Raw genomic sequence first — 20,375 nt, 5'->3', positions numbered from 1 at the left:
GAACAGTCAGCATGGATTCACCAATGGCAAGTCATGCCTGACTAATATAATTGCCTTCTATGACGAGATAACTGGCTCTATGGATGAGGGGAAAGCAGTGGACGTGTTGTTCCTTGACTTTAGCAAAGCTTTTGACACAGTTTCCCACAATATTCTTGCCAGCAAGTTAAAGAAATATGGGTTGGATGAATGGACTATAAGGTGGATAGAAAGCTGGCTAGATTGTCGGGCTCAATGGGTGGTGATCAATGGCTTCATGTCTAGTTGGCAGCCGGTATCAAGTGGAGCGCACCAGGGGTCGGTCCTGGGGCCGTTTTTATTCAATATCTTAATTAATGATCTGGAGGATGGCGTGGATTGCACCCTCAGCAAGTTTCCAGATGACACTAAACTGGGAAGAGAGGTAGATATGCTGGAGGGTAGGGGTAGGATACAGAGGGACCTAGACAAATTAGAAGATTGGGCCAAAAGAAATCTGATGAGGTTCAACAAGGACAAGTGCAGAGTCCTGCACTTAGGAAGGAAGAATCCCATGCACCGTTACAGACTAGGGACTGAATGGCTAGGAAGCAGTTCTTCAGAAAAGGACCTAGGGGTTACAGTGGACGAGAAGCTGGATATGAGTCAACAGTGTGCCCTTGTTGCCAAGAAGGCCAATGGCATTTTGGGCTGTATAAGTAGGGGTATTGCCAGCAGATCGAGGGACGTGATCGTTCCCCTCTATTCGACATTGGTGAGGCCTCATCTGGAGTACTGTGTCCAGTTTTGGGCCCCACACTACAAGAAAGATGTGGAAAAATTGGAAAACATCCAGTGGAGGGCAACAAAAATGATTAGGGGACTGGAACACATGAGTTATGAGGAGAGGCTGAGGGAAATGGGATTGTTTAGTCTGCAGAAGAGAAGAATGAGGGGGGATTTGATAGCTGCTTTCAGCTACCTGAGAGGGGGTTCCAAAGAGGATGGATCTAGACTGTTCTCAGTGGTAGCAGATGACAGAACGAGGAGTAATGGTCTCAAGTTGCAGTGGGGAAGGTTTAGGTTGGATATTAGGAAAAACTTTTTCACTAGAAGGGTGGTGAAGCACTGGAATGCGTTACCTAGGGAGGCGGTGGAATCTCCTTCCTTAGAATTTTTTAAGGTCAGGCTTGACAAAGCCCTTGCTGGGATGATTTAGTTGGGGATTGGTCCTTCCTTGAGCAGGGGGTTGGACTAGATGACCTCCTGAGGTCCCTTCCAACCCTGATATTCTATGATTCTATGATCATAGAACTAATATGTCTCTGCTAACATTGGAGGAAGAAGTGAGGGGTAACTCACCCTCTCCTAGTTTATTGACTTGATCCTTGTTTAAAGGGAAGCAGCCTACTGGTCCTGGTGGAATGTAAAAAATAGAAAAGGAAAAAGTAATTGTGGGGAGAGAAACAGCAATATTTAGCGTAGTAGTTGTTGCTATCAAGCATTGCAATAAACAGTTACAGAGATTTCTTTAAACATGGTGTTAAACACGACTTTGCTGTCAGCATAGGTAGGGACAAGTTGGGTGAGCTGATTGAGGTTAACTGTATGGTTCAAATGTGATTTAGCCATTACATGATAAGTCCTAACTCGAGCTCTAATGCGGGGCTTAGACATTACATAGGCCTTGTGCTGGGCCTGTGAAGAGGAATGAATTACACCTTTTTGTACCTAACTGTTGGTCATAAATTTTTCCAGGCCATGAGTACATGTAAGAAGTTGACCATATTTTCAAATTAAGAAAACACTTATGTGCAACAACTTTCAGGGTCATAAAATATTTGAATAGTTTTTTGTAATGTGTGCTAGAGCTGCTACCTTCTGCTTCCAGCTCTACAGTGACACATGAATATTTCTCAAAATGGAAGATTTTCTCTTTGACACATGAATATTTCTCAAAGTGGAAGATAATGCTCTGAATTAGTATATCATGAAACACTGAACAATTGTTATTAATATTCATTTTAAGCAAAAGAACTATATTGATAGTGCCTATGTTTATTGAACTTTTTTTCTCTTTACTTGCAACACTTTTCATGAGACTGACCAATGTTCCACTGTGCTATTTGTTCTTGTTAAACACAAAGGAAATTTGTCTACCATTCCATATTATAAAAAGCCCAATGTTTAGACTGATGAAATGAAAAAGCAGATGTCCAGAGTTCCAGAAGAAATTCTTGGGAAACTGAGACCTCATATAAAAAACTGTGATTCTCCAAGTAAAATTGGAATATATAGTCTCTTTTAACATGAAAATCTGATTTGGTCACAATTTAAGGACGCATGTCTTCTCCTCATGAAGTCAATGGGAGCTTTGAGTGCACAGTGATGGCACAACCAATGGACAAAGAAACCAATGGCTCTCATTAAAGCTGCCACCATTTTATCATCTACATACTTTTTTAGTAATTTACATAATTTGGTAACCAATTCTTCTTGCACGATACAGCATATATCATGTGGAAGATGTTTTTACAAGGTAGCATAGAACAGGGCTAATAACTTCACCATGTTTCAGGTTCTGACCTTATCATTTTTGTGCACTGAGGCTAAAAATTGGACATTTGCAACCATATCACATGAAAATATATTGGAAATGACATTTTATTCAATTAGAGTCTTAAGTGTGTTTCATTTATTGAAAATAAAGGACATTTGGCTTTTTATTTACTGTTCTTGTAAAACTGTAATTAAATAACAGCTGCATTGATATGGCACATTCTGTAAAAATAGAATGTCTTTGCTTGCCATGTAGGGTCTGATTCATGATTCTACAGCTGTTTCACACGTAGACCTCTTAGTGAAATCAATGGAAATTCAATCTGCAAAGCAATGGAAGAATATATCCTTAGTGTGTTGTCACTCCATTTAAAATGATAAATGACCTTTTGGCCTTTTAAAGGGACATACTTTCTTTTGAATCCTTTAATGTTATGCTCCCTTAAAAAAAGCCTAGAAGTACTGACCTTTTGCATGCAGCAATTTTAATGGCACAGTTCAGTCAAGAATGTTTTTAATAAAAAAGTGCCTAACAAGAAGAATGAAAACTAGAAATAAGCATCTCATAAAGTTTAGTAATGATACTAGAAAAGGAAACATTTAGTTAATGGAACCACTGTTATTTTTTAAGGGATATCTGTAGTATGTAGTGACCTAGTCTTTAATAATCTTTACTTGGGGATCTCCCGTTTCATTGATGTACTAAACCCCTCATTTCCTGGATTGATGTCTACTAGTGTAGTAGCAAGAAAGTATACGCAAAAGAGACAAGCTCTTGTAGTTCTAATAACGGATCTTTCTTAAAGGAAAGTAGAAATGGTCCTTGAAAATTCAGAAAAGACAGAAAAGAAATTGGAAAAGAACATCTACTTGCAAAATGTTAGGCTGCAGATACAGATAAAGATGTGGTCGGAAGGGCAAATTGTCTATAACTCCTATTGCAAAATCATTTACACCAAACTTAACATCAGGCAGCCAAAAGCGATCCATACATGTTGGTAGCATGCAACATTATGGGAAGTCAGCAAGTTGTGTTTAGTTGAGCTCCATGGGCCCTAGTCTGTTGGGTATGCTATGCATTAGGGCCCCTGCTCCTGCACCACTGATGTCTATGGAAGTTTTGCCACTGAATACAATGTGGGTGGGATCAGGGCTTAGGGCTGATTGTTGCTGGTGGCCCACTCTTAAATCTGGCTAATCATGCTCTGATTATGGTTCAACAAGCTAATTTGGACCCTGACATGCGTATGACCCAACATCCTCAGGTAAAATGGCTAGGACTTACTAAGTGGATGTTACTTATTTTAACTCTTAATGCACCAAATAATTCTCTTCCCACAACTTCTGGGGCTCATCTTCCTGAATCCAAACCTGACTTCTGCCCATGGGCTGATTCCTTCCAATTTCCTACTTGTCTGCCAACTGCCAATGGCCTGATTTCACACTACTGCCCACTCTGACTCTGCAGTCAGATGGTCCAGGTGGTTGACCCACCACTTCCTTGCTCATTCATAGCCCAAGAGTTGGCTGGAGAACCAAAAGCAGAGATGAAAGTCATGTGGGGAGTTCAGGGTAAGGCATGAGGCTGATTTCCAGCAGTGGAGAAATGAAAAGGGTAAGAGTTGCTTTGGAAATAAATAAATGCCCAGTGTGTCCCCCTGCTGCTGGGAACCCTCCCCAAACTCTCACACCACTGCTTCTATCTTTCCCCTCAATATGCTTAGAAACAAGCAGGTCCCTGATGCTACTCACTTGAGAATTATCTTATTTGCACAGGACAAAGCTTCCCACAGCTCATACACAGCTGAGTAGGTTGGTCACCTAATACAGCTCCCCTTCAGATCACACTTGATCAGCTAGGAATATCTGCCACATAAGGGCCACAGTCTAGATTTTTTAAAAAGACGTATATGTGACATTTATATGCATGGAATATATATGTAGTACATCGTAAAAGAGAATAACAGATATACAACACTGCAACCATTGACTGAGACCAAGCTTTGCTTGCACTTCACTGTCGATGTTTTGACAGTGGTACTCATTACACCAAACATAATTATTTCACTTGTACCTTGTCCACCCATTTGTCTGCTTTGTCCACCCACGTGTCTCTCTCCACATGCAAAGACTGTAAGGTCTTTGGGGCAGGGACTGTTTTGTTTTTTATGTGCATGTACATGTCAAGTACAATGGGGCCATGACTGGAGCCACAAGGTGCTACTATAATACATATAATTATAAAAAAAGTTTGGGTGGATATTAAACAAAGTTTTTTTCCCTCCCAGAACTTTCATTTTACTATCCCTAATGCAACAAAATGGTGACCTGTAGGGCATGGTTCAGATCTCACTTACCTAGATTTTACACTGGTTTAATTTCATTGGCGTCTCCTGATTCACACCAGTGCAAATGGGATGAGAATCAGGCACTTTGTTTTCAGCTGGACAAGCCTGACAATGCAACCAGTCCTCAAAAGAATAAAAGAAAAAAGAAAAGAAAAAGAAAAAGAAAAAGAAAAAAGAGGAGAGGTGTTTTTTCAAGCCCATGCTCTATTTCCATGCTTCAGTCCCTCTTTGTTTTAACTCTGCCCACATGCTGGTATGTGATGGTGTTAATTGGACATTTTGCCTTTTGAATCAGATACAGAATGTGAACCCAACTCATTTACAACAAAATAAAAAAGAAATTGGAGAGAGTGAATATATCCATTAAAGTTGTTGTGAATAATTTGCCTTAAATGAAAATATACTGAGAAAACAGAAAAACTGCTATACCTTGCCCTCTGCAGTAGAACACAAGACAGATTTGCAATGTTAATTATTTCCACCAGCTTTAAGCTTGAAATATGAATATGTCAGGTATTTAAATAGTAATTTACTTTAAAAAATCTCTACTTTATTAAAATATCATTATGCATATTTGAAAGTTAAAAGTCAAAGCTATGTAGCTGCAGAGGTAAAATTCACATTTATTGTCCACTGAATGTGATGGAAATTGAATTTGTCAGGAAGCTGATTGATATCTAGAAGTGTTTTGTTTTCAGTGACTGGCACTGCCGAGTTACAACCATCTATCATCTAACAGGTAATTAGTCAGATTTCTCATCATGAGCCTTCAGTCCTGCTGTTTTATTATTGAAATACCACAAACCAGTAGCATCTGAATGCAGATAATATTCTCTGTCATGGTCTTAAGGACAAAGACAACATTTTGCATCTCAACCATAGTAAGTCTGATTAAAAGTCACTGAAATGTAAGTCAGGACATTAATATTGAAGAAAAGGACATCCTGAAAAACTCTGTATTGCTCCAGTTTCCTGTTGTAAAGTAAAAGGTAATATTAAAGGCCTCAATCATGCAGTCCCCATTCAAACAATCGGTGTCAATTGGTTTGGGCAGAGGATGAATATGAAGGTCTTAGGAGTGTATGGGCCAAATTGTGGTCATGCAATCCCCTCACCTCTCCTCATGCTGTCTGTAGATTTAACCCTGAAGAGCTGTTGGACTTCAGCTTAATGGCTCCCATTGGGCCCAGTTTTGCTCCCTCTTAAGTTAGTGGTAATTTTCTAATGTATTTTAAGAGAAGCTAGATCTCATCCATTGTGCTTGGGCCCTGTACAGGGTGAACAAGCATAGGGTAGAGGATCCATGCCCTCTCTCACTCCCTTGTGCAACCATCAGTTGGCTGGCTCCATGTGCTTGTCTGTAAACCAAGACAATAATAACTTGGGGTGCAAATGTGGGTTTGCAGCATTATCATGTTTAATATAATTTAAAGTGCAACATTTTAAAAATTGCTAATACATAAGCTACCTGTCATGATTTTAATACAACTACAATTATTTTAACGTTACAAAATATCTGTCATCCTCCCCTATTCCACCACAGCTCTATGAAGTGTTGGTTGTATATGATATAACTGAAGTTAAACAAATCATAACTAGGAAAGGATATGAGAAAGGAAAAATAAACTGTTAATAGAGCTTCAGGAAAATGAGCAGGATGAACTGGTTACACTATTAAATGTTTTACGCTTCAAATTCCAGCTTCAGACTCAATATCTACAAGTGAAAATGTGTTGCTGTTTGCCCTTCGAATATTCATTTTGTAACAGAATTCAACTGTGTGAACTAATATTAGCAAAATCTTGTTTAATGTTCTGTTTGTGGGCTAATTGATCTAATCCAGCTGTAGGACTCATAACATTGGAATGCCAACAATGCTGGTAGCTTCATAAAGTCAAAAGCTATTTTGTTCAGTTAATTCTAAAATAAAATCATTTATGAACTTTCAAAGGAAGCTTGGGATCATAATATCCCAGTTTTCCATAAAATCTCAGGACGTAACAGTCATTAACTCTTAATGAGTTGTAAATGTAATGCCTATTCCTGGAAATTTCATTGTTGAACATGCATAATTTTACATGCTTTCATAATCCTGAGTTAAAATGATAATTCGCCATAGCTGATAAGGTATTATTCGTTTATACAGCATACCAGAAATCATATTAAAAACTCTAATTATACAAAGGAATGTTTCATGCAAGTGGTACTAATAATTTCCGAAGCAACTATGTTGTCCAAATGGATATAATATATTTAATGATTTAAATAATTTAACAGAAGAAGGATTTAAATTGCAATATAAATTATTGGACAATATATATGTGACTATCGTGTTACCCTATTTAATTTCCATTTGTTTCTTAACATTGTTTAATATTATGAAACCAGATGATTTTCAGTTTCAAGGTTTCTGCATATGCCTGAAGTGACATTGTCACATGGAGAATGAGAGGTTGAGACATGACTAATAGTAAAAGAAATGCTGGAATAATAAGAGACAGTTAGCTAGTACAGGAAGATGGTTCTTGCTCCATGAACTAAACTAAATTAGAAATGGACTTAACTCAAAACCCCAGACCAGAATACCCTCAAACTTTGTGAAAGTGTAGAACCGTATTCAAACTCTGTGGATCTGGCCTATCTATAAACTAAATGGTCCCTACACAGATGCTCAAATGCCCCCCTTGATGAATAATATTTGATGAAACACCTTGGTGACACTGGAAATACAAACCCAACCAAGGGGCATGGCTTTTCTGTGCCCTCTCTAAAATTAAGAGGTCTATTTTACATGAAATCAGGCCAGCCTAGGTCCATGATCAAGTTTACGCTGTCCGGCTTTTTGTAAACAAGTGCCTTACCTCTTGAGCAGCTGGGAAACAATTATTCTACACTCCATTTTTAGTCATATAACCCATATAACCCAGGAAGGGCTATCCACTATCCCAAGATAAATTTGTCAGCAAATTAAGTTCATGGGTCAAACCACAGTTATTAACAGGGATACTTGAGGAACATAATGTGGCTGTCTAGTCAGGACATGAGATATAAGCAGTAACAAACAACCCTGAAATCTCACTATATGGAAATAAACCAATGCAAGCATGGAAGACAGCCAAAAATGAACTCTAATTAGATACAAATGCATTTTCAGAATGATTTAATAGATCAGAAAAGTGGCAGATGTGTCAGTCTATTCCTGGTCGTGCAAAACTGACCATGTGAGTGTGAGTGAGGAGCCAGAAAAGTGGGGGAATGGGGAGAAAGAAAGCTCCTTCTTATGAACACCACACCCTCATGACCTGAGGCAGGAGACGGCCACAGGAATCCAAAGGATGTTTTCCCCGAACAGCAAACCATGTCAGATCTAAAGAATATTCTGTAGTCAGTAAAAATTCCAGGGTCCTGACACTTCATGTTAAAACAATGGTTCTCTAGCTTTTTTATAAAAGCGGCAAAGAGTCCTGTGGCACCGTATAGACTAACAGACGTATATGCTCCAATACGTCTGTTAGTCTATAAGGTGCCACAGGACTCTTTGCCACTTTTACAGATCCAGACTAACACGGCTACCCCTCTGATCCTTAGCTTTTTTATGTTATGGTAACATAAGATCAAAGTCCTTTCATGGGCCGTTTCCCCTCCTGACTCCCCAATCAAGATTCCACACCTCTCCTATGACTGCTATAGTGCTTGGTTATGTGAAAATGTAATATGAGGAGCATATTAAAGAGACAAAATGAAAACAAACTCACTTTTCTGTAAAGGGTATGACTATGTTGGTTGCACACCCCCATTTTGTGTTTCTGTTGTCCTGGGTATTTGCTCTCTTTGTTTGTAGAACTCAACATTTATTAGTATTGTTTCTTTTCCTATTGATAGTATTTCCCAGCTCTCTGATCCCTCTGGGTCACTTTGATTCTTCCCTTCCATGAGATAACTGTTTCTCCAATGTTGGAGTTGTCCACAGAATTGAGCACAGATGAATTTACACCCACAAAACACTGGACAAAGAAAGACACGAAGCAGTAACATAGGCTGTAGAGAGGTAGAGATAATTGAATGTAGCTAGTCAAAAAGCTTCTCGAAGAAGAGTCCTGGGAAACAACCAGCAAGAAGTTCCAGGCTTGATCTAACACCTGTAATAGAAGTCCCTCCACAGGACCATTGTCCTGAAGACACCAGTTTAAAAAACACTGTTCTAGAAGACGTAACTCAGTGGGGAATTCTAAACAATCATTAGAATAAATGTCTACATTTGTGTCTGGGGCAAATATCAGATATATGTTACAGAATTGCCCATTAAACAATGATCCCTAGGGTTAGAGCCTGTTAACCTGGATTTTCATCTATCCACGGATTAATCGTTGGAAACTACTATTCAAATTTGGTAGTACGAGGACTAATTTTTGTCTTCTGATTCCCCAGTGGAGGGCTGTTTGTGTTACATGATGCTGGCATGGACAGAGGCAAGGAAGGGGTCAATAAAGGGTGAAGAGAAGTGAGGCTGGGGTAATGGCCAAAGGGAGATGTGTAACACTCTGCCCTCTCTAGCACAGTGGGAAATTTCCTCAGCATTGCCTTTTGTCATATTTCTTGCAAATTTCTTGCATATTTCTTGTCATATTTGTCACATTTGTAAACTGATGACTTATCTGTGAACTGATCCAAGTTCCTAGACATTTGCTTCTATTGAAAAGATACAAATAACTGCCTGTGAAGTAACAGAAGAGATACTGTATGGGTATCAAGAGGACAGATATTGCAAACATCTCTTTCATACACTGGGTTTTTTTTGTTGTTCTTCTATCTATTGTCTTCAAGAGCATATCCAGAAAATAAAAAGTGCCCCTCGTTTCAAGAAGCAAGAGAATGTCCAAGGGTTTTGAATGCCCAGATTCTAATAATAGTTTTAATTTGTAACGTTCCCAGTCACTGCTGAGAGGATGTCTATAGATTGGAGTTACAATCAGTGTAAATGTGGTAGGCTAGAGCCATATAGGGTGCGAGTCATCAGAAAGGGTTTTACTTTTCAGTGTTTACCTTTGTCATTTCAAACTATGCAAGCTAGTTGATGTGATTGCTGATTCTGACATGGCACATTATAATTTCAAATAATTGAAACTGCCTCTGGTCATGGCAGTTGCTTCCAGGAATAGTTAGTAGTTGAAGGTTTAAGAGATCCAACATGTCACTATTTTGTAAGAGGTGTTGAAGGAGACCAGAAGCCAATGCAAAATCTCAAGGGGAAGGGAAGACACCTGATTTGTCTCACCTTTGCACATTCCCACCATGCCTAGGTTTGTCAGGAACTGGAAGCATGGGAAGGAAGCCATTAGGAAGGTAATTCAGGAAAGATGGGGGACTGAAAGAAAGGAGATCAGTTCAGGACTAGTTCTTCCCAAGAGTTCCAACTGGCTTCTTCCCTCTCTGTCAGAAACCCTCCATTATCCCTTGCACAGCACTTCCTACCCTCCCGTCACATGACTGAAATCCTAGAAAAATGGCAAGTGTTAAGGTGTTAAATACCTGGGGATTAGCTAATATTATCAGGGATAATAATAATTGGTGTTTTAGAAGAAGAGAATTCTTAAGTGTTCAACGGTTACCAAATAAATAATTTAAAATTTCAATATATTTACTAAATATTTAACAGTGTAAAAATCTAGAAAACAATTCTAGTATTTCCATTTTTTTGCATAGTTACAATTTTACACTACTACAAAACAGTGACATGTGTTACCGAAGATTTCCTAATGCATCCAAAAGCAATATATGTGTGTGATATATGACATCCTTCCATAAATCCTAAATTTACACAGTATGTTAATGCTTGATTCCATAATTTCTTTTAAAAATGATTATACCCTGCTGCTAAGAGCAAAGGCATACTAAAATCAGTTTTCTATGCTTTTCCAACAATGAAATGCAAGCCAGCACACCACATAACCAACACTTACCATATGTTAGAAGATAATCCAGTAGGCTTCAGACACTGACATGATTTGCTTAAATAAAAATCCCCCTTTCTAAAGCAGTAACAACAATCTACCATTTTATTATTCCTCCAGCAACCTACTATAGAAATACTAATATTAAATATAAATGATTTTTAACTGTAAACCAGGCTGATCTATTTTTACTGCATTTAACATGCTATGGTTCTAGTTAGTTATGTTAGAAGAAAAAAAGCCTAATTTAAATCATTGAGGTATTCCAGGAAATTCACAAAACACAGAAAATATTCACCAGATCGAAAGAAAATCTATGGCATAGCTACACTTTTCCAGGTATACTGCAGATGACATAAAGCAGTTCATTTTAGCATTAAAAGAATTAAATGTTGTCATAAATATAAAGGGAAGGGTAAACCCCTTTGAAATCCCTCCTGGCCAGGGGAAAGCTCCTCTCACCTGTAAAGGGTTAAGAAGCTAAAGGTAACCTCGCTGGCACCTGACCAAAATGACCAATGAGGAGACAAGATACTTTCAAAAGCTGGGAGGAGGGAGAGAAACAAAGGGTCTGGGTCTGTCTGTAGTCGTCTTGGCCAGGGACAGAACAGGAATGGAGTCTTAGAACTTTTAGTAAGTAATCTAGCTAGGTATGTGTTAGATTATGATTTCTTTAAATGGCTGAGAAAAGAATTGTGCTGAATAGAATAACTATTTCTGTCTGTGTATCTTTTTTGTAACTTAAGGTTTTGCCTAGAGGGGTTCTCTATGTTTTTGAATCTAATTACCCTGTAAGATATCTACCATCCTGATTTTACAGGGGGGATTTCTTTATTTCTATTTACTTCTATTTTTTATTAAAAGTCTTCTTGTAAAACACTGAATGCTTTTTCATTGTTCTCAGATCCAAGGGTTTGGGTCTGTGGTCACCTATGCAAATTGGTGAGGCTTTTTATCCAACATTTTCCAGGAAAGGGGGGGTGCAAGTGTTGGGAGGATTGTTCATTGTTCTTAAGATCCAAGGGTCTGGGTCTGTGGTCACCTAGGCAAATTGGTGAGGCTTTTTACCAAACCTTGTCCAGGAAGTGGGGTGCAAGGTTTTGGGAAGTATTTTGGGGGGAAGGACGTGTCCAAACAGCTCTTCCCCAGTAACCAGTATTAGTTTGGTGGTGGTAGCGGCCAGTCCAAGGATAACGGGGATAATATTTTGTACCTTGGGGAAGTTTTGACCTAAGCTGGTAAAGATAAGCTTAGGAGGTTTTTCATGCAGGTCCCCACAACTGTACCCTAGAGTTCAGAGTGGGGGAGGAACCGTGACAAATGTATACTAGAAAAATAGCTATAAAATCATTTTCCCACAGCAGTGATGTCCCTTAAATATATGTCATTTCTGTACTGAATAATGCCCCAGTCCACAAACTTTCAAGGGACCAGTCATGCTTAATGTTAAGCACATGCATAAGTATTCAGAGGACTGAGACATAAGTTAGTACATGTGAAATGCTATTTTTTGTTGATGAAAGGAATAGAAGGGATACATCGGACATGCTAATATTAACAGTGCAGGCACTACTATTGTCTCTTTATAGTTATAAAAAAGATAAGAACAATAGAAAAATGCATGTAAAAATAGCTAATATAGTGATTTCCCATAATTTCATATTCGCTGAGGAGTGCTTTTGGGATATCAAGTACTACTCATGAGTTGAAAATAAAATATTCTAAAACATAGTTACTCTGAATTTTCTGACAGGTTTCAGAGCAGCAGCCGTGTTAGTCTGTATTCGCAAAAGGAACAGGAGTACTTGTGGTACCTCAGAGACTAACAAATGTATTTGAGTATAAGCTTTTGTGAGCTACAGCTCACTTCATCGGATGCATTCAGTGGAAAATACAGTGGGGAGATTTATATACACAGAGAACATGAAACAATGGGTGTTACCGTACACACTGTAACGAGAGTGATCAGGTAAGGTGAGCTATTACCAGTTCTATTATACCTCTTTTCTCAACTCTAGAAGGGAAGTTGCATACATTTGGCATAGGGGAGGGGGTCTTCAAACTTTTTCAGACATTGGAGGCAGGTCAAATTCTCCTGTTAAATTCAGCAACTTCATCCCTTTTATTCCCACAACATGGGTCTTGTGCATGCCCTTACTAGGTAAAACTAGCTGATAGTCCAGGAGGAACTCTTGGGCAACGAAATAGGACATCAGGCAATGTTGAGCACACCTGGTTGAAGAGACTGGGTTGCTAATAAATCTAATATGCAAAGGTTTGATATATAGATTTTAGCATTATAATAAAATATAAAGTTGAGTCTCACATGTACAAATGTACATGACTAAAGAGCTTGCCATTACTTGAAACAATCATAGTATTGAAGAGTGAAGATGTGATAGACATGACAATATTAAACTGGAAACTACAAATGGAAAATTATATTTAAATATTCATCATTGATGCAAACAGTATGCATGGATACAAACTGATTATTGGACCATGTTATGTGGAAATAAAATATGATTCCTTTTATCTACTGCTGAGGTCTTTCTATGTAAAATATTTGAAATAATTGACTCAAATAAGCCAGGATATAATTCCATTGGATTTACACAAATAAACATAAGTAATGGTCGTACTGTTAACCATTGATTAGCCAATCAATATGTTTTCCTGGACATTTGGAAAATGTCACAGGTTATCTGAACACTACTGAATCATGCATAGCTCATGCATCCATTATGAGATAATGTATTTTACTAATAAAACATAGAAAGACAGTTTATCCTTCTTGATGATGGCTTAAAATTAAATAGAATTAACTGTTTTATAACCTCTCAATTTACAGACTCACATAGTGGGGAAAAATGGCCAGTTAAGGGCATAGAAAATGATGTTGGTTACAGAGTGTGAAATGTCTATATTCAAGTAAAATACAAATAACCTGAACAAAATGCATCCAAAATAAATGAAGTACATTGTTTGATGCCATAGTCACAACATTTTAAAAATGTAATTCCAAATATAGCTGTATCCCAAATTCTTGGATGCACATGTATGACTTAAATGGAGAGCTAGGCATATACATTAAGGGGCTGATTTGTCCAATATTCTTTTGTTTCTTCTTTAGAAGTGAGTGCTTAGTACTGAGGGACTAATAATGTTGCCGTACACCAGCACTCTTAGCCAATGTTATTGAAGTTAATGTGACTACTCACATGTGTAGCATTAAAGGTGTATGTAACTGTTAAGCATGTGTATATGTGTTTGCAGGATCTTGGTGGACATTGTCATTGCCAACAATTATCACCTCTAACACCCTTCTCTTCTAGTCCTGGATCTCTTTCCATAGTTGTCCACTTGGTCTGATGATTATTCAGTGAGGATAATGGGGACGTTAATGAAATCAAATTTATTTTCACTTATTAACTAAACCAGGGATTTTAGCCTTTAGTGATAATAGGATAGTGCACCAAAATAGTGTACCAAGTGAAAGCAGGGAGTTGTACCCCATAAAGGATGTTCCTTAAGTGGGCTTGGGGTACAGGAATCACTGGCTTAAAAGTTACCATAGCCTCCGACTTTTCACATGACCCCTCCCACCTCCAGTTGCTCACTTTCTCTGCATGTGGAGATCCTCAGCTCTGTTGAGGGCCATCCACAGGGTCTGAAGACAGTTATGGCGCTGAGGCAATGGGCTGTGGCTGACATCCCTCTCCACATGGGCTGGGTGAGGTGTGTCTGCAGAGGGTCCCTTATGTGTATAGAATCTTAGGCAATAATCTGGGCTGATATTATAGTGCTGTTTTTGAAAACAGTAAGCATAGGTTTATGGCTTAAAACACCACAACAAATTAAAACACCTCATACATCCTGGTTAAACATATCAGGCTATCATACATTAGACCAGCTAGTAAAAAAGACTGCAAGGAAAGGCAACTGGTCAACACTTATCTCTAGCTTTTCAGAGTCACACAGGATTTAGCCTCACAGCTGCTCTTGGTTTTAATGAGAGCTGCATGGCTGAATCCTGCACTACTCTGAGATTTTTGTGTGAAACCAATAAGAATGTTCACTACTAAAACAACGTTTAGTTCATAGCATTGTGGTAGAGGTGGACAAGGTCTACTAGGTCATTGTGGGCCTTTCTACTTCATAAGTAGATATAGTCCTCTGATACTGGATGCATTAAACATTAAGGTAGTACTAAGCATAGCCTTAGCCAAAAGAGCAAAAATGTTTAATTAATTGATTCAATGAAATAAAATCCTGCCAAGTTCTAAAAATACTTAAAACTGAGTATATCATCTGTGTTTTACCTCCCCTCTTCAATAGCTTTCTATTTTGACAGTGGTATTTATAAGTATATATTCTTTAGAAATAGTACAACACTGAAATAGCTGGCACAAACTTGAAAATGCATTTATGTAAATGCAGATTTCCTGAGATATCTTAAGCCCCAATCCTGCAATTCCTTGCACACGAGCCGACTGCTGAGCCCACGTGGAGTTTCACTTAGCCCTGGTCTACACTACAGGGTTAGATTGAATTTAGCCATGTTAGGCTGATTTAAAAAAGACTGTGTCCACACAACCAACCCCATTCCATCGACCAAAAGGGCTCTGAAAATCGACTTCTGTACTCCTCCCTGATGAGGGGAGTAGTGCTAAAATCAACCTTGCTGGGTTGAATTTGGGGTGGTGCAGACGCAAATCGACAGTATTGGCCTCCGGAGCTATCCCAGAGTGCTCCATTGTGACTGCTCTGGACAGCACTTTGAACTCCGATCCACTAGCCAGGTACACAGGAAAAGCCCTGGGAACATTTGAATTTCATTTCCTGTTTGGTCAGCGTGGCAAACTCAGCAGCACTCAGCAGCACAGGTGACCATGCAGTCCCCCCAGAATCGTAGAGCATAGAATGTTTCTACGCTCCCCCATCATCTCTGTCCCTGAGGTTATCGCAGATTAGAAGGCGCAAAAAATGCACTTGCGATGACATGTTTTCTGAGCTCATGCAGTCCTCCAGCACTGATAGGGCACAGCTTAATGCATGGAGGCATTCAGTGACAGAGGCCAGGAAAGAATTAAGTGAGCACAAAGAGCAGAGGCAGGACATGATGCTGAGGCGAATGGGGGAGCAAACGGACATAATGAAGCATCTGTTGGAGCTGCAGGAAAGCCAACAAGAGCACAGACCCCCGCTGCATCCACTGTATAACCGCCTCCCCTCCTCCCCATGTTCCACTGCCTCCTCACCCAGACGCCCAAGAACACTGCTGAGGAGGCTCCGGGCACCCAGCTACTCCACTCCAGAGGATGGCCCAAGCAACAGAAGGCTGTCATTCAAAAAGTTTGATTTTTAGTGTGGCTACGATAAGCAATGGGGCCTTGTCCTTCCCTCCTCCCCTACCCCACCTGGGCTACCTTGTCCATTATCTCATTTTTTTTAATTAATAAAGAAAGAATGCATGGTTTCAAAACAATAGTTACTTTATTTCAAAGGGGGGAGGGTGGTTGGTTTACAGGGAATTAAAATCAACAAAGGGGGCGGGTTTGAATCAAAGAGAAACACACACAACTGTCACACTGAAGCCTGGCCAGTCATGAAACTGGTTTTCAAAGCCTGTCTGATGCACAGTGAGCCTTGCTGTGCTCTTCTAATCGCCCTGGTGTCTGGCTGCTCAAAATCGGACGCCAGACTATTTGCCTCAACCTCCCACTCCTCCATAAACGTCTCCCCCTTACTCTCACAGATACTATGGAGCACACAGCAAGCAGCAATAACAATGGGAATGTTGGTTGCGCTGAGGTCTGACCAACAGCACCAGCGAGCTTTTAAATATCCAAACGCACATTCTACCACCATTCTGCACTTGCTCAGCCTATAGTTGAACTGCTCCTTACTACTGTCCAGGCTTCATGAGCCATAGGAACGAGAGGTAGGCAGGGGTAGGTGCAACTGCGTGGTGCTGCTGGCTGGGAGAGCAGCCTGAGGGAGAAGTCTCCAGCTCGCATGATATGCCAGGCAGGACTGACTCTCCATGAGATGAAACTTAAAGAAGACAATGACCTGGAGTCTTTGGCTCCCATTCGGTGCTCTAAGAGGAGGATGGCCATGTCTGTCCAGGTACCCCTGATCGACCTCACTGAGGAGGATTCCAGGGAGTCCTCCCACAGTAGCAGTACCACATCTGCCAGCAGCACTCAGGAGGACCAGAACTTGTCCCCCGAGCTCGTCACTGGGGAGCAGGAGAGCAGAGTTGAAGGGGAAGTGGTGGAATACCAGGATGGGAAAGATTTTGGAATTGGGGAGCTTGTATGGGGGAAGATCAAGGGCTTCTCCTGGTGGCCTGCAATCATCGTCTCCTACAGAGTCATGTCCAAACATCAGGCAATCTCCAGAATGTGCAGGGTGCAATGGTTTGGGGACGGGAATTTCTCCGAGGTTTCAGCAGACAAGCTGATGGGTCTGATGGCTTTTAGGCAGCATTTCAAACATTCCACATCTAATAAGCTGGTCTCCTATCGATGAGCCATACACCATCCCCTGGAGGTTGCTAGGAGCCAGGCAGGGAAGATGTTCCCAGAACCCCTGGCCAAGTGGCTAAAAACTAACTTCTGCAACAACAGCAAGGAGTGGGTGTAGGAGGACCAGAGCAGAGAGCAAATGGTTTCTGAAGTCACAAACAGCAACAGGAGCCTTGAAGACAGTTGTTTATCATGCGGGAGAAAAAACCCAGCCACATTCCACCCACAGTTTGAGGGGGGCCTTTGGCAGACTTGCCGAGATCGATTCCTTGAGCTCTTCTACATGTACAACAAGGACGGGTACCAGTCCTACCTCACCCTCTGCTGCGAAGGCAAGGACTGCTGCTGTGTAGCAATGCCAACTGCTGCTGGTGCTTCTGTGTCGAATGCTTGGCGGTCCTGGTAGGCCAAGGCGAAAGAGCAAGAGCCCTGGAGCTATTATATGTGTCAACCACAGAAGTGCTATGTGGTGTTACAGCACCAACCGAACTGGAATGTATGGCTGCAAGACTTCTTCACCAGTGACAAAGGACAGGAATATGATGCGCATAAAATCTAAAAGGGCCTGCACATTTCCCAGAGTCATTACCCTTGATAACAGAACGTCCATGATTGCATTGGCTACGTGGATCACAGCAGCCCCCACAGTAGATTTGCCCACAACAGCAGTGGTGACAGTGAACTGAGTGGGCTCCATGCTTGCCGTGGTATGGCGTCTGCCTGGGTAACCCAGGAAAAAAGGCGCGAAATGATTGTCTGCCATTGCTTTCATGGAGGGAGGGGAGACTGACGACACATACCCCAAACCACCCACAACAATGTTTTTGCCCCATCAGGCCCTGGGAGCTTAACCCAGAATTCCAATGGGCAGCAGAGACTGAGGGAACTGTGGGATAGCTGTGCACCACTCTGTAAGTCGATGCTAGCCACAGTAGTGAGGACGCACTCCACCAACTAAATGCGCTTAGTGGGGACATACGCAATTGACTGTATAAAATCGATTTCTAAACATCAACTTCTATAGAATCAACCTAATTTTGTAGTGTAGACATACCTTTATTGCAACAGGACTCTGTGTCGGTGTAGCAGCTCCCTCCATGCAACAATCTGTAGGGTTTTAGAATATATGCTGTTTGGGGCAGGGGCTGTGTTTTACATACGTGGAGATATTACTGTACTCTAAAACAGAGTTTAGGCAAACAAATTTCAACCTAATGGTCACAGAAGTCACACGGTATTGGTTCTGCTACTTGATTGGATGATAGAATAGACTGTCCATAGGAGAATTATTCTAGAATAGTTATTCCAGAATAAATATTCTGGAACAATACCAAAAATTATTCTGGAACAGCTATTTTGATAAATATCCAAGTATAGACTAGCCCTCAGAAAAACTGTCTCTATGTGTTCAGAAGTAGATGAATTTTTCCAATCATCTTTGGTCATCCTCTACCAATTATCTTCATCTTTTCAAATATGCAGCTATAAAGCATTTAATTTCTTCAACTGATGGTTTTTGAAGTTGCCATGAAAAGGTTATTTTCTATATTTAAAAATACTATCACATAACAAACTGAAACAGTAAGTACGGTAGCCACACTTGAGTTGTCATGCTTTGAACATATGATTGCCATCATTTCACTTAAAGTATGGCAGCCAGTAGCAGATCTAATCATTATTACATGGTTTGTTTTCACACCACTTTTCCAGCATTGCCTTTTATGGGAATTCATAGTGCTAAATGGGTCAATTTAAGATCAAATTAGCCAACATTATGGTAATCAAGACATTGTACTGTCCTTTGAAGGAGAAACTTCATTCTGTAACTGTGAAAATTTAGTAGGGGGAGAGGAAACAAGCGTTCATCATAAAAAATTATTCGAACATTGAGAAAAAGACTGGAGTTTAAAAGAAGTAAAAGACAAGGTTTAATTTTTTTAAAAAAGGTCAAGACTATATAATTTAAAAGGGTTTAACACAAAAAACGAGGGCAAAGTTTTAAAATAGTTTAAAAGTGAAAATGGTTAGAGTTAAATACATATTTTTTTAAAATAAAAAGGCGAAGGTTAAATAAAAATAGGTAGTGTTAAGTTATAAACAAAAATAGAAAATGGCTAGGTTAAATATAAAGGTATATAAAGGAACAAAGTGAAAGTAGTAAAAAGGAAGCAAGAACTAAATAAAACTAAATAAATAAAACACCTAAAAAAAGGAATCAGCAGGCCCTGATCCTGCAACAAGGCCATCAGGGCAGACCTTGATGTTTGTGCAGAGCCACACTGAAGTCTACCTAGGTGCAGGTGTCAATTTGCAATCTCTTGGCAGAGGTGTGCGCCTATCATCACCTGAACTTCCTTGCATGTATGTTGTATCTTATTCCCCCTTATGACAGCCATTTTTTAAAATCATTTTATACCCACAATCTTGTTGGGGCAAGAACTGCCTCTTCTTTGTGTGCAGAGCACCTGACACAATGGGGCTGTGATCCTGACTGCACCTCAGGGTGCTACAATAATAATCATATCATCATTATCACTTGGAGAATGTCTCTGTCTTTCTTTCATTATCTCTCTCAAACACGAAAATCAAAGCCCACTGGATCCTCCTTATTTCCCTTTTCCTTAGCAGAACAAGTGAAAACCATCCCCCTGTGGCACAAGAAGAGTGCAAGGAAAGGAGGGAGAACTATTGGTATTAGTGGTATAGAAACCACACGTAGTTATGGCTCCTATTGGTGGCAGAAACATCAGTGCAGATGTCAAATGACAAATCATTCTAGCCTGGGATACGTAGACACCAGAACTGCTGTAAATAAGTGAGATATACTATGAAAATGCCTATAGAGGGTGGCACAGCATGGAAAAACATAGAAAACACAAAAATAGACAGGATTACACAGTTTCCTCAAAGTTGTCTGTTGGCAATTTGAATGAACTTTTCCCAGCCCTAATAGTACATCACAAGAGCAGCACTTGGGCATATAACATGTATTATTAGTAAGTCCTATTGATCTTGTTTGCTGATAG

The 20,375-nt window shown here is 40.0% G+C and overlaps 1 pseudogene; it reads left to right on the top strand.

The window, feature by feature from the left end:
* Positions 1–3,728: 3,728 nt before the first annotated feature.
* LOC140916971 (DNA (cytosine-5)-methyltransferase 3B pseudogene) lies at positions 3,729–17,908 on the top strand (annotated as a pseudogene).
* The last annotated feature ends 2,467 nt before the right edge of the window (positions 17,909–20,375 follow it).

Source organism: Lepidochelys kempii, chromosome 9, assembly GCF_965140265.1.
Source record: "Lepidochelys kempii isolate rLepKem1 chromosome 9, rLepKem1.hap2, whole genome shotgun sequence".
Taxonomy (NCBI): domain Eukaryota; kingdom Metazoa; phylum Chordata; order Testudines; family Cheloniidae; genus Lepidochelys; species Lepidochelys kempii.
Note: the sequence above shows the minus strand (reverse complement) of the source record. Positions and strands in the feature narration are given on the sequence as shown.